The sequence below is a fragment of the Tachyglossus aculeatus genome, chromosome 9 (genome assembly GCF_015852505.1).
Source record: "Tachyglossus aculeatus isolate mTacAcu1 chromosome 9, mTacAcu1.pri, whole genome shotgun sequence".
Lineage (NCBI taxonomy): Eukaryota > Metazoa > Chordata > Mammalia > Monotremata > Tachyglossidae > Tachyglossus > Tachyglossus aculeatus.
This window is the reverse complement of record NC_052074.1, coordinates 21,222,647-21,237,165: the sequence shown is the minus strand read 5'-3', so window position 1 is coordinate 21,237,165 and position 14,519 is coordinate 21,222,647.

The window sequence follows — 14,519 nt, the reverse complement described above, 5'->3', positions numbered from 1 at the left end:
GACTCCAAAGCCCGTGCTCTTTCCACTGAGCCACGCTGCTTCTCTAATGAGATAATATTCATTAAGGTTCACCCTGATTTATAGTTTACAGAGTTTAACACATGACAACTTGATATTTCTCATTTAATCAACTCCATAAGGAATGCCAGGTGTAAAGTGTGCCAAGTCTGTGAAGGCAAAAAGGATTTTAGAAAAACTCTTGAGCATCTCTTTCTCTCTCTCCCTCTCTCTTTTTAAATGGTACTTGTTAAGTGCTTACAATGTGCCGTGCACTGTTCTTCCTTTCCCTTGCGCTGCGGGAGAGGTTTCAGCAGGACTGAAAGTTAAAAAAAATATATATATATATAAGTGGAACACGGTGTGAGAGGACATTGGATAGGGGTTAGGAGAGTCTGGATCAGTCTTTCTCATTTCCTGGCCAGCAGAGAGCAAGGAGTGGAGCTGCCACGTGGCCCCAACTCCAACCCCTTAATCCTTCCAGCTTCCTGCTGCAGCTGCTGGCAACAAGGCCCATGTGGGCACTGCCCTCTGCTGACGGGAAGGTCTGCGGCCACAATAATAATAATAATAATAATAATAATAATAATAATAATAATTATTATTATTATTATAACAACAATGTAGTTCATTCATTCAATCATATTTATTGCGTGCTTACCGTGTGCAGAACACACCTCCTCCAGGAGGCCTTCCCAGACTGAGCCCCTTCCTTCCTCTCCCCCTCGTCCCCCTCTCCATCCCCCCCATCTTACCTCCTTCCCTTCCCCACAGCACCTGTATATATGTATATATGTTTGTACATATTTTTTACTCTATTTATTTTATTTGTACATATCTATTCTATTTATTTTATTTTGTTAGTATGTTTGGTTTTGTTCTCTGTCTCCCCCTTTTAGACTGTGAGCCCACTGTTGGGTAGGGACTGTCTCTATATGTTGCCAATTTGTACCTCCCAAGCGCTTAGTACAGTGCTCTGCACATAGTAAGCGCTCAATAAATACGATTGATGATGATGATGATGTACTAACCGCTTGGGAAGTACAAATCGGCAACATATACGGACGGTCGCTACCCAACAACGGGCTACTGTATTAAGCCCCGGGATGGATACAAGCAAATGGCATTGGACACAATCCACATTCCACGTGGGGCTCACAATCTCCAACTCCATTTTACAGATGAGCTAGCAGGCACGGAGAAGTGAAGTGATTTGCCCAAGGTCACAAACCAGACAAATGGCAGAGCCGGGATTAGAACCCGTGATCTTCTGACTCTTAGGCCCGTGTCCTATCCACTGTGCCATGCTGTTTCTCCATCATAGCCAAACAGCTTCCATACTGGAGTAGCCATTCAAGAGCAGAGTTCCCTCTTGTTCTGGTTTCCTTCTAACAGTGGACTTCAGGTGGAAAGTTATAACGAATAACTTGTATTGAAACAAATGAATTTTATGACCTGACTTCAGGTTTTAGGGGGCCAACTGTACAAATAAAGTTCAAACAGTGGGCTTCACACTGAATTAGAATGTTGTCTGCTGCATGACCTTGGGCAAGTCACTGAACTTCTCATTGCCTCAGTTCCCTCATCTGCAAAATGGGGATTCAATACCTGTTCTCCCTTCTTCTTAGACTGTGAGCCTCATGTTGGACCTGATCATCTTGTCTCTACCCCATCCCTTAGTACAGTGCTTGGAACATAGAAATCACTTAACGAATATAATAATAATAATGATATGGCATTCTTCTGAGGAACAGAAAACTGTGAATGATTGGACATTGTCCAGGAGCAAAATTTAACTGCAATCCCCAGATCTTACTAAAGTTAGAAACCTCCGTGAGCTTTTCTGAGGGTGTCAAACTATATGTGAGCCCATCCAGGAAGTCACTCAAACCATCTGCTGTTCGGATCTGAGCACAGAGAAGTCATTTGGAGGAGTATGGGAACACTGGTGGGGTCAACCCTCATGGTTGGGGGTAGGGTGGGAGGAGGTAGACAACGAAATCCTCTCAGAATGTAAATTCCTTTAGGGCAAAGACAGTATTTACTGCATATTACCAGACCCCCCGTACAGTTCTCTCTGTAATAATAATAATAATGGCATTTATTAAGCGCTTACTGTGTGCAAAGCACTGTTCTAAGTGCTGGGGAGGTTACAAGGTGATTAAGACTGTCCCACGGGGGGCTCACAGTCTTAATCCCCATTTTACAGATGAGGTAACTGAGGCACGGAGAAGTTAAGTGACTGCCCAAAGTCACACAGCTGACAATTGGCGGAGCCGGGACAAGGTGTCCAGTAAATGCTTTTGGTGACAGTGAAAGTTTGACCAAAGTGTTACCCTTTCGGCACATTGTGGGGATGGTCCAGGACTGTAGACGTTTTTGCCCCAAATTCTATACCAAAAAGAAAACCAAAAGGACAGATTTATTCTTTTCCTCTGGGCCCATCCGACCCCGAATACCTAATAATGGATTGGATTCTCCCCAGTACCTATGCTACCAAACTGTCCCCAGCTTAGCGAGAACGTTGCTTTCGAAGAAGCTAACTTCCTGCTAGGGAGACCTGGGGAGAATAGAGTCTATTGTGTTTGCAGGCTTACAGCAATATTAACTCTATTAATGCCTCTGAGCATTCAACATGGGTTCAGTTAGCGAACACCTGCTGTACATGCCTCTGTGCATGGGGATCGGACTAATGGACAGGAAAACCAAATCACTGATTCCAGTGGAACACTAAGTGATGAAAGCTGATGAACCGGCAATATTGATCACATGAAACCTATATCTAGCACTCAGATATTTGCCATATGTTTTGCAGCCATTTTTATTCGGCATTTCTCTCAACCATCCCGGAAGACAGGTTCCTATTGTTACCTCTGTGGAACAGAGGAGCCAACTCAAGCTAATGAATGGACTCGTCCAAGGTTACATTACCAGTGACATAACTGGAGTTAACCTGCAGAGCCTATGAGTGGTCTGTCAGCTAGCTAATGCACTGAATCAACTGCCTGGCACAAGAGAACCTTGTACAAGGAAGCCATTGTCCTGCTAATAAAATAGATTCATTACTTAGAACCACTTGGGAAAGTACCATTTCTAAATTAGACACACCTTTCACTATCCAAGCCCTTCCCCCCCACCTCCCCCTTCTTGGTTTCCCCTCAGTTTGCAATTTCAGCTTTCCAGAGTCATTTTTCTCTTTTATTTCAAGTTCTCCTGTTGGTGTTGGGGCTTTGAGTACCACAGCAAAATGCTATATCCAACTCATAGGTGGATCTCCTTCCACCCTCTCCCTCTTCCCTTCCTCGCCCTCCCTCCCCCCCCAAAAAAAATTGAACATTATTTTTAGGAGTGTTCACAGATCCAAAATTTCAGAGTGGAATCCTGCGTCAGTTTAATGTAATCTTGCCAAATAGGTTTTGGACCATATATGCCTGCAAAAATGTCGTATCAGTTCACAAGAGATTTCCCAGACATTAAAAGGTAATTTGTTTGAGAGAAAAAAAAGAAAGGCACTGCCCAGCTGTTCTCCATCTCCAGGGACAACAGAAAGGTAGTGTGAAAAAAGAACATCATTGCGTTCAAGAATCCACTGATCCGAAAATTGGATTGATCCTCTAAGGTGACTAGCAATAGCTAAAAGCCTGGTGGTCAGAATTTATCTGTTTTTGCCTCCATGTTTGCCTCTTTACTGATCCCCAAGCCTCTGCCTTCCCTATCTCTGCCTGCCTCTCATCTGTCTCTCTCCTGTCAACTTCTTCCCCTTCTGTTTCTTTCCCATTCATTTGTATGTGCATCATTTCAAGAACCTTGATTGGTATAGGTTCTGAGCAGCCCCTAGGTCTCTCTTTCCCAAGGACTTCTCCCTTTCTACATTTCTTTTATCTGTCTCTATCTCATTTCACTCCACTATATCCCTTCCACCTTTTTTCCTCTCTTCCATCTCTCCCTGCTCTTCTTTGGCCTGCCTCTTCTCCTTTACCTTTCTTCTTTTAGCACAACATTGCTATGCTTTTTATCACAGGATCCTACTGTGGAAACCAAGGAATAAGTGTTGTTCTATGTTTAGAGTTGAGAGTTGGGGATGGGAGTCGATTATTTTGAATAGGAAGGGGCTTGGGTGGTCTTTCTTAAATCTTGTTTTGGGACTTAGTAATCTGCGTCTCTTATTATTTTGACATCAAGCGAAGTCTTTCATAGTTCTCCTGGGTAAGTAATCAATGATGCTCTTAGCTTGTCCTACCCCCTCATACTTTTATTCTTCTTTGCACAAAAGAGCATTTCTTATTATTCTTTGGGTTTTAAATGTGACATTCTGTCAATCTTTTTCCGTTGATACAGGGCCAGTTGAAGGCTTCTGGACAGTTGAAATGAGGGGGGCCATCAGGATAAAAGATTGTCCCTTCCCTATCTTCCCCAGAGGATTCTTTCTGCTGTTTTCTGGAGGTGGTTTTAGAAAAATTCTCCATCACGTCTGTATCTTCTAAGGCATTTTATTTTTTCCTCTGGTAATTTTCTGTCGGCACTATTATTTTTAAACTACTGCCACCCTGTCTTGTACTCTTTCCCCCCATTTTTCTGTTAATTATTTTAACTCCTTTCTTACCTCCTGACTATCTAGATGGTCAGCTCCTCCCTCTAGACTGTAACCTACTGGTGGACAGGAAACAGGTCTGCCAACTCTATTGCATTGTACTCTTTCAAACTCTTAGTATAGTATAGTATGCACACAGGAAGCATTCGATAAATACCAATGATTGTTCGATTGATTCATTTAATCTTCTGATTAAACTTTCTCTTTCTTCCTATCCCTTTTCTTCCATTGGACACCATCTTTCAGCAGGGGAGGGACTGTGTGTTTCAGTGAAGCTGAGAGTGCAGCTGGTCTAAACCAGGCAAATGAAAGCCAAAGAGGCTGATGAAATGTTTCTCATCACACCGTGTATGCTAAGAATTAACTTGATAATAATAATAATAACAATGATGGCATTTATTAAGCGCTTACTATGTGCAAAGCACTGTTCTAAGCACTGGGGAGGTTACAAGGTGATCAGGTTGTCCCACGGGGGGCTCACAGTCTTAATCCCCATTTTACAGATGAGGTAACTGAGGCCCAGAGAAGTTAAGTGACTTGCCCAAAGTCACACAGCTGACAATTGGCAGAGCTGGGATTTGAACCCATGACCTCTGACTCCAAAGCCTGTGCTCTTTCCACTGAGCCATGCTGCGTGATAGGATAGTTGTCTAGAGAGGGGTGGAAGGGTTTTGGAGAAAAGTACTTGTCTTTATATTGTTTGTCTCCCCCCCTTTAAACTGTAAACTCACTACAGGCAGGGAACGTTTCTGCAAATTTTGTGGTATTTACTCTCCCGAGCACTTAGTATAGTGTTCTGCACATAGTAAGCACTCTGTAAGTAAATGCCATTGATTGATTATGAATGAGAGATACACGGAAACTGGAGTAAAGGCTGTGCTGCCCCCTTCTTCACGTTGAATACATGCTGAAATAGAATAAAGGTTGAAGACTAATCCCTGTTAATTCAGGTGATTGATCATTGATGTAATAAGGAACTGTCAGGATTAAAAATGGAATGCCCAGGAGCCTTCTCACTCATTTTCATCACCCATGCCCCTTTATTTTCTGTGGTAAATTGTATTTTCCATAAGTGCTGGTAAAATTGATTAGTGTTGGGAAATATGTAAAATTGCCCAGACAAAGAGATTAGGAATAAACAGGATACAGAAGGAAGGGGAAGTGATTTATGGGTAACACAAACACCAAAAATTAATATTTGAATGAATCCCAGGGGACCCTAACTTTTGCAGTTGCTAATGTGGAAAATTTTTCATATTGAAGCTGGCTCGGGTTAATTTTGGAATACACTTTCAAAAAGTGTTCTTCAAAAAAAAAATTAAAAATGAACAGGCTGAATGGGTTCATTCACTTTAACTTCCCCACATGCTTCTCTGGATTGTTTCTGTTTGACAAAAAGAAAACCAAAGCGGAAATTCAAACACTTATGAAACACGATAATATGAGATTAAAAGTGCAACTAAAATCAAGGACCCAAAAGCCTCCTCAAATTGTAAAAGAAGTCAGTGGAAATGGAGGGCAGGGGGGAGTGGGGAGGGAGACAGTGACAGAGACAGATGGCTGGAAAGAGCTGAGCTAATAAAGGGGAACTTGGGAGAGTGGGGCGAGGCATTTCTCCCCAAGGTCCTGCCAATTGGTCTCCTCCATGGCCGTTCTGTCACCGAATTCACATTGGCCAACTTGTACTTCCCAAGCGCTTAGTACAGTGCTCTGCACACAGTAAGCGCTCAATAAATACGATTGATTGACTGATTGGCCAGAAACTCTTTTAGACTGTGAGCCCACTGTTGGGTAGGGACTGTCTCTATATGTTGCCAATTTGTACTTCCCAAGCGCTTAGTACAGTGCTCTGCACATAGTAAGCGCTCAATAAATACGATTGATGATGATCATGAAACTCCTGATGCCTCTGCTGGAGTTTCTGAAAATCAATCAACATCCATGCTGGGTTAATATGGTAAATGATGAGTTACGTAGAAATAAATACTTTAACCTTTTGCACACTCAACCACGATCTTTTCAAAATCTCTCCATTTCTAATGCATCCCCCCCCCACACTTTGAATAACTTTTCCTTGCTGCCAGGAGCAATCTCAGCAACCTCGGAGATAGAGCTTTGGCCTATCTGACTTGGGTTCTAATCCCTGCTCTGCCACATGTCTGCTGCGTGACTTTGGGCAAATCACTTCACTTCTCTGCGTGGCTCAGTGGAAAGAGCACGGGCTTTGGAGTCAGAGGTCATGGATTCTAATTCCGGCTCCGCCACTTGTCAGCTGTGTGACTTTGGGCAAGTTGCTTAACTTCTCTGGGCCTCAGTTCCCTCATCTGTAAAATGGGGATTAAGACTGTGAGCCCCACGTGGGACAACCTGATCACCTTGTATCCTCCCCAGTGCTTAGAACAGTGCTTTGCACATAGTAAGTGCTTAACAAATGTCATCATTATTATTATTATTCTCTGGGTCTCAGTCCCCTCATCTGTAAAATGGGGATTTAGACTGTGAGCCCCATGTGGGGCAAGGACTGTGTCCTGCCCAAGTTGCTTCTCTTCACCCTGGTGCTCAGTACAGTAACTGGCACATAGTAAGCACTCAACAAACACCAAAATTATTATTATTATTATTAATAATAATAGATTGAAGCTCTTTGAGGGTAGGAATCAGGTCTATTAACTCTACTGTATTCTCCTAAGAGATTAGTTCAGTGCTCTGCGTAAAATAAAGCACTAGGTAAATACTAGTAATTTACTAGTACTACGAGAAGGAGCGTGGCTCAGTGGAAAGAGCCCGGCCTTTGGAGTCAGAGGTCATGGGTTCAAATTCCGGCTCCCCCACTTGTCAGCTGTGTGACTTTGGGCAAGTCACTTCACTTCTCTGGGCCTCAGTTACCTCATCTGGAAAATGGGGATGAAGACTGTGAGCCCCCCATGGGACAACCTGATCACCTTGTAACCTCCCCAGCGCTTAGAACAGTGCTTTGCACATAGTAAGCGCTTAATAAATGTCATCATTATTATTATTAAGTGGGGACAGGTTTCAAAGGGCTAGAACTTTAACTACAATTCCTTTGCCACTTTTCATTCAGACTTCTTCAAAAACTCACATTTAAACAGTGACAGGAGGCTTGGGGAGGGAAAGGGGTCTAATAGCAGGCGCTTAGTACAGTGCTCTGCACATAATAAGCGATCAGTAAATAGGATTGAACGCATCCTGCCTCTCCTGCTGCCTTGTACGGCGGCGGGCGGGGCGGCGCTTTGCTAGACGCCCAAGGGTGTTGCAAAACGTGGCACGTGAAAACTTTCAAGCTGTGCTCTCTTCCAGGAAAAGAAAAAAGTTCTACATCCGTTCCTTTTCGGGTTCAATCTAGCTAAGGGTCTTGCAGGAAAGTAATACTTAATTTTTTTTTTTCTTCGAGGCAACCGTGTGTTGCAGGCAGGGCAGATTTTTTTTTTTTTGAAGGCAACTTTTCCAGGTATATATTTCTTCTTACCCCCATCTTACCTCCTTCCCTTCCCCACAGCACCTGTATATATGTATATATGTTTGCACATATTTATTACTCTATTTTACTTGTACATATCTATTCTATTTATTTTATTTTGTTAGTATGTTTGGTTTTGTTGTCTGTCTCCCCCTTTTAGGCTGTGAGCCCACTGTTGGGTAGGGACTGTCTCTATATGTTGCCAACTTGTACTTCCCAAGCGCTTAGTACAGTGCTCTGCACACAGTAAGCGCTCAATAAATACGATTGATTGTTTTGATTTTTTTTAATGGTTTTTGTTAAACTTTTACGATGGACTAGCCCCTCTACTAGGCCTTCTCAGACTGATTTATCTATTTTACTTTGTTAATATGTTTTGTTTTGTCGTCTGTCTCCCCCTTCTAGACTGTGAGCCCACTGTTTGGTAGGGACTGTCTCTTTATGTTGCTAACTTGTACTTCCCAAGCGCTTAGTACAGTGCTCTGCACACAGTAAGCGCTCAATAAATGCGATTGATTGTTTTGATTTTTTTTAATGGTTTTTGTTAAACTTTTACGATGGACTAGCCCCTCCACTAGGCCTTCTCAGACTGATTTATCTATTTTACTTTGTTAATATGTTTTGTTTTGTCATCTGTCTCCCCCTTCTAGACTGTGAGCCCGCTGTTGGGTAGGGACTGTCTCTATATGTTGCCAACTTGTACTTCCCAAGCTCTTAGTACAGTGCTCTGCACATAGTAAGCACTCAATAAATACGATTGATTGATTAATTGATTCTTAGCCTCGGTGGTCACTCTCCTGTGCTCCTCCTTTTATGGTTTCTTAACGAGCACCCAGATCAGGCTTGTTACCACCGCCATTCCAAGAAAAAACGGCCCCCTGGACAAAGCTGTGTCCCTGGGGAAAAATTCCTTTTCAGAAAGGGATGCCCCCCCACCCCAGGGCAGGAACTGTGTCTTATTTCATTCATTCAATCGTATTGAGCGCTTACTGTGTGTAGAGCACTGTACTAAGCGCTTGGCAGCACGTAGAGACGGCCCCTACCCAACAACGGGCTCACAGTAGGAGGAGGTCAAACAATATGGTTGGTCTGACATAGTCTATAGCTTGGATTCTTCCCCAAAAGGATGCAATCCCTCTTTCTGATTTAGAGTTTGGGATGATATTTTGGAGACAGCTCATTTGGTGGATTTTGCGCAACGTGTTTCAACCTCAGCCCTGTGTTCACCGCCCTGCTCCAAGACCCTAAAATTGCTCCACTGCTGAGGGGGCTTCAGAGGGCCCAGGGTGGAGAGGGAGTGGAGGGGGGAATTATTCATTCATTCGATCGTATTTATTGAGCGCTTACTGTGTGCAGAGCACTGTACTAAGCGCTTGGGAAGTCCAAGTTGGCAACATCTAGAGACGGTTCCCTACCCAATAGTGGGCTCACAGTCTAGACGGGGGAGACTGAGCCCCCTCCTTCCCCTCTGCACAGCACCTGTATATATGTATATGTTTGTACATATTTATTACGCTATGTTGTACATATTTATCCTATTTATTTTATTTTGTTAATCTGTTTTGTTTTGTTGTCTGTCTCCCCCTTCTAGACTGTGAGCCCGCTGTTGGGTAGGGACCGTCTCTAGATGTTGCCAACTTCGAGACTGAGCCCCCTCCTTCCCCTCCCCACAGCATCTGCATATATATATATATATATGTTTGTACATATTTATTACTCTATCTTGTACATATTTATTCTATTTATTTTATTTTGTTACTATGTTTTGTTGTCTGTCTCCCCTTCTAGACTGTGAGCCCGCTGTTGGGTAGGGACCGTCTCTAGATGTTGCCAACTTGGAGACCGAGCTCCCATCCCCACAGCACCTGTATATATGTATATGTTTGTACATATTTATTACTCTATCTTGTACATATTTATTCTATTTATTTTATTTTGTTACTATGTTTTGTTTTGTTGTCTGTCTCCCCCTTCTAGACTGTGAGCCCACTGTTGGGTAGGGACCGTCTCTAGATGTTGCCAACTTGGAGACTGAGCCCCCTCCTTCCCCTCCCCACAGTACCTGCATATATGTATATATGTTTGTACATATTTATTACTCTATCTTGTACATATTTATTCTATTTATTTTATTTTGTTAATATGTTTTGTTTTGTTGTCTGTCTCCCCCTTCCAGACTGTGAGCCCGCTGTTGGGTAGGGACTGTCTCTAGATGTTGCCAACTTGGAGACTGAGCCCCCTCCTTCCCCTCCCCACAGCACCTGCATATATGTATATATGTTTGTTCATATTTATTACTCTATTCATTATTTTATTTGTACATACTTATTCTATTTATTTTATTTTGTTACTATGTTTTGTTTTGTTGTCTGTCTCCCCCTTCTAGACTGTGAGCCCGCTGTTGGGTAGGGACCGTCTCTAGATGTTGCCAACTTGGAGACTGAGCCCCCTCCTTCCCCTCCCCACAGCACCTGCATATGTGTATATATGTTTGTTCATATTTATTACTCTATTCATTATTTTATTTGTACATACTTATTCTATTTATTTTATTTTGTTACTATGTTTTGTTTTGTTGTCTGTCTCCCCCTTCTAGACTGTGAGCCCGCTGTTGGGTAGGGACCGTCTCTAGATGTTGCCAACTTGGAGACTGAGCCCCCTCCTTCCCCTCCCCACAGCACCTGCATATAATGTATATATGTTTGTACATATTTATTACTCTATCTTGTACATATTTATTCTATTTTATTTTGTTAATTTGTTTTGTTGTCTGTCTCCCCCTTCTAGACTGTGAGCCCGCTGTTGGGTAGGGACCGTCTCTAGATGTTGCCAACTTGGAGACTGAGCCCCCTCCTTCCCCTCCCTACAGCACCTGCATATATGTATATATGTTTGTACATATTTATTACTCTATCTTGTACATATTTATTCTATTTTATTTTGTTAATATGTTTTGTTTTGTTGTTTGTCTCCCCCTTCTAGACTGTGAGCCCGCTGTGGGGTAGGGACCGTCTCTATATGTTGCCGACTTGGACTTCCCAAGCGCTTAGTACAGTGCTCTGCACACAGTAAGTGCTCAACAAATACGACTGAATGAATGAGACAGACAACAAAACATTCGGAAACCTCCCTTTTCTCCTTCCTTCATTCATTCAATTGTATTTATTAAGCGCTTACTGTGTGCAGAGCACTGAATGAATGAATTGTATTTATTGAGCGCTTACTGTGTGCGGAGCACTGAATGAATGAATTCATTCAATTGTATTGGGCGCTTACTGTGTGCAGAGCACTGAATGAATGAATTGTATTTATTGAGCGCTTACTGTGTGCGGAGCACTGAATGAATGAGTTCATTGAATTGTATTTATTGAGCATTTACTGTGTGCAGAGCACTGAATGAATGAATTGTATTTATTGAGCGCTTACTGTGTGCAGGGCACTGAATGAATGAATTGTATTTATTGAGCGCTTACTGTGTGCGGAGCACTGAATGAATGAGTTCATTTAATTGTATTTATTGAGCACTTACTGTGTGCAGAGCACTGAATGAATGAATTGTATTTATTGAGCACTTACTGTGTGCGGAGCACTGAATGAATGAACTCATTCAATTGTATTTATTGAGCACTTACTGTGTGCAGAGCACTGAATGAATGAATTGTATTTATTGCATGCTTACTGTTTGTGGAGCACTGAATGAATGAATTGTATTTATTGAGCGCTTATCGTGTGCGGAACACTGAATGAATGAATTCATTCAATTGTATTTATTGAGCGCTCACTGTGTGCAGAGCACTGAATGAATGAATTGTATTTATTGAGCGCTTACTGTGTGCAGAACACTGAATGAATGAATTGTATTTATTGAGCACTTATTGTGGGCGGAGCACTGAATGGATGAATTCATTCAATTGTATTTATTGAGCGCTCACTGTGTGCAGAGCACTGAATAATAATAATAATGGCATTTATTAAGCGCTTACTATGTGCAAAGCACTGTTCTAAGCGCTGGGGAGGTTACAAGGTGATCAGGTTGTCCCAAGGGGGCTCACAGTCTTCATCCCCATTTTACAGATGAGGTAACTGAGGCCCAGAGAAGTGAAGTGACTTGCCCAAAGTCACACAGCTGACAGGTGGTGGAGCCGGGATTTGAACCCATGACCTCTGACTCCACTGCCTGTGCTCTTTCCATTGAGCCATGAATCACACTAGACACAGTCCCTGTCCTACAAAGGGATCACACTCTTAATCCCCACTTTGCAGATGAGGGAACTGAGGCCCAGAGAAGTGAAATGACTTGCCCACGGGCACCCAGCCGACAAGCGGCGGAGTCGGAATCAGAACCCAGGTCCTTAATAATCATAATAATAATGATGGCACTCACTAAGCACCCACTATGTGCAAAGCACTGTTCCAAGCGCTGGGGAGGTTATAAGGTGATCAGGATGTCCCACGGGGTGAAATGTATTTATTGAGCGCTTACTGTGTGCGGAGCACTGAATGAATGAATTGTATTTATTGAGTGCTTACTGTGTGCGGACCATGAATGAATGAATTGTATTGAGCGCTTACTGTGTGCAGAGCACTGAATGAATTGTATTTATTGAGCGCTTACTGTGTGCAGAGCACTGAATGAATGAATTGTATTGAGCGCTTACTGTATGCAGAGCACTGAATGAATTGTATTTATTGAGCGCTTACTGTGTGCAGAGCACTGAATGAATGAATTCAGTCAATTGTATTTATTGAGCACTCACTGTGTGCAGATCACTGAATGAATGTATTGTATTTATTGCGTGATTACTGTGTGCGGAGCACTGAATGAATGAATTTATTAAATTGTATTTATTGAGCGCTTACTGTGTGCAGAGCACTGAATGAATGAATTGTATTTATTGAGCACTTACTGTGTGCGGACCATGAATGAATGAATTGTATTGAGCGCTTACTGTGTGCAGAGCACTGAATGAATTGTATTTATTGAGTGCTTACTGTGTGCAGAGCACTGAATGAATGAATTGTATTGAGCGCTTACTGTATGCAGAGCACTGAATGAATTGTATTTATTGAGCGCTTACTGTGTGCAGAGCACTGAATGAATGAATTGTATTGAGTGCTTACGGTGTGCGAAGCACTGAATGAATGAGAAAAGGGAGATTTCTGCATGTTTTGTTGTCTGTCCCATTCATTCAATCGTATTTGTGGAGCGCCTACTGTGGGCAGAGCACTGTACTAAGCGCTTGGGAAGTCCAAGTCGGCCTTTGAGAGCCCTGGAACTGAATCCAGCGCTTAGCACATAGTAGGGTTTAAGAAATGCCGTCGTTATTGGAGCAGAAGGAGGCTGGGGAGGAAAGCTAGCTCTCTTCTTCCCTTCAAGGCCCTACTGAGAGCTCACCTCCTCCAGGAGGCCTTCCCAGACTGAGCCCCTTCCTTCCTCTCCCCCTCGTCCCCCTGTCCATCCCCCCATCTTCCCTCCTTCCCTTCCCCACAGCACATGTATATATATATATATATATATGTATATATGTTTGTACATATTTATTACTCTATTTTACTTGTACATATCTATTCTATTTATTTTATTTTGTCAGTATGTTTGGTTTTGTTCTCCGTCTCCCCTTTCTAGACTGTGAGCCCGCCGTTGAGTGGGGACTGTCTCTATTTGTTGCCGACTTGTACTTCCCAAGCGCTTAGTACAGTGCTCTGCACACAGTAAGCGCTCAATAAATACGATTGATGATTGATATCTATTCTATTTATTTTATTTTATCAGTATGTTTGGTTTTGTTCTCTGTCTCCCCCTTCTAGACTGTGAGCCCGCCATTGGGTGGGGACTGTCTCTATGTGTTGCCGACTTGTACTTCCCAAGCGCTTAGTACAGTGTTCTGCACACAGTAAGCGCTCAATAAATACGATTGATTGATTGAAAATATTTATTACTCTATTTATCTTACTTGTACATATCTATTCTATTTATTTTATTTTGTCAGTATGTTTGGTTTTGTCCTCCGTCTCCCCCTTCTAGACTGTGAGCCCGCTTTTGGGTAGGGACTGTATATGTTGCCAACTTGTATTTCCCAAGCGCTTAGTACAGCTCTCTGCACTCAGTAAGTGCTCAGTAAATACGATTGATTGATTGACTGACTGATTGATTGGTTTTGTTCTCTGTCTCCCCCTTTTAGACTGTGAGCCCGCTGTTGGATAGGGACTGTCTCTATCTGTTGCCGACTTGGACTTCCCAAGTGCTTAGTACAGTGCTCTGCACACAGTAAGCGCTCAATAAATACGATTGACTGACTGACTGATTGATTGGTTTTGTTCTCCCTCTCCCCCTTTCAGACTGTGAGCCCACTGTTGGGTAGGGACTGTATATGTTGCCAACTTGTATTTCCCAAGCGCTTAGTCCAGCGCTCTGCACACAGTAAGCGCTGGCCCAGTGGAAAGAGCCCGGGC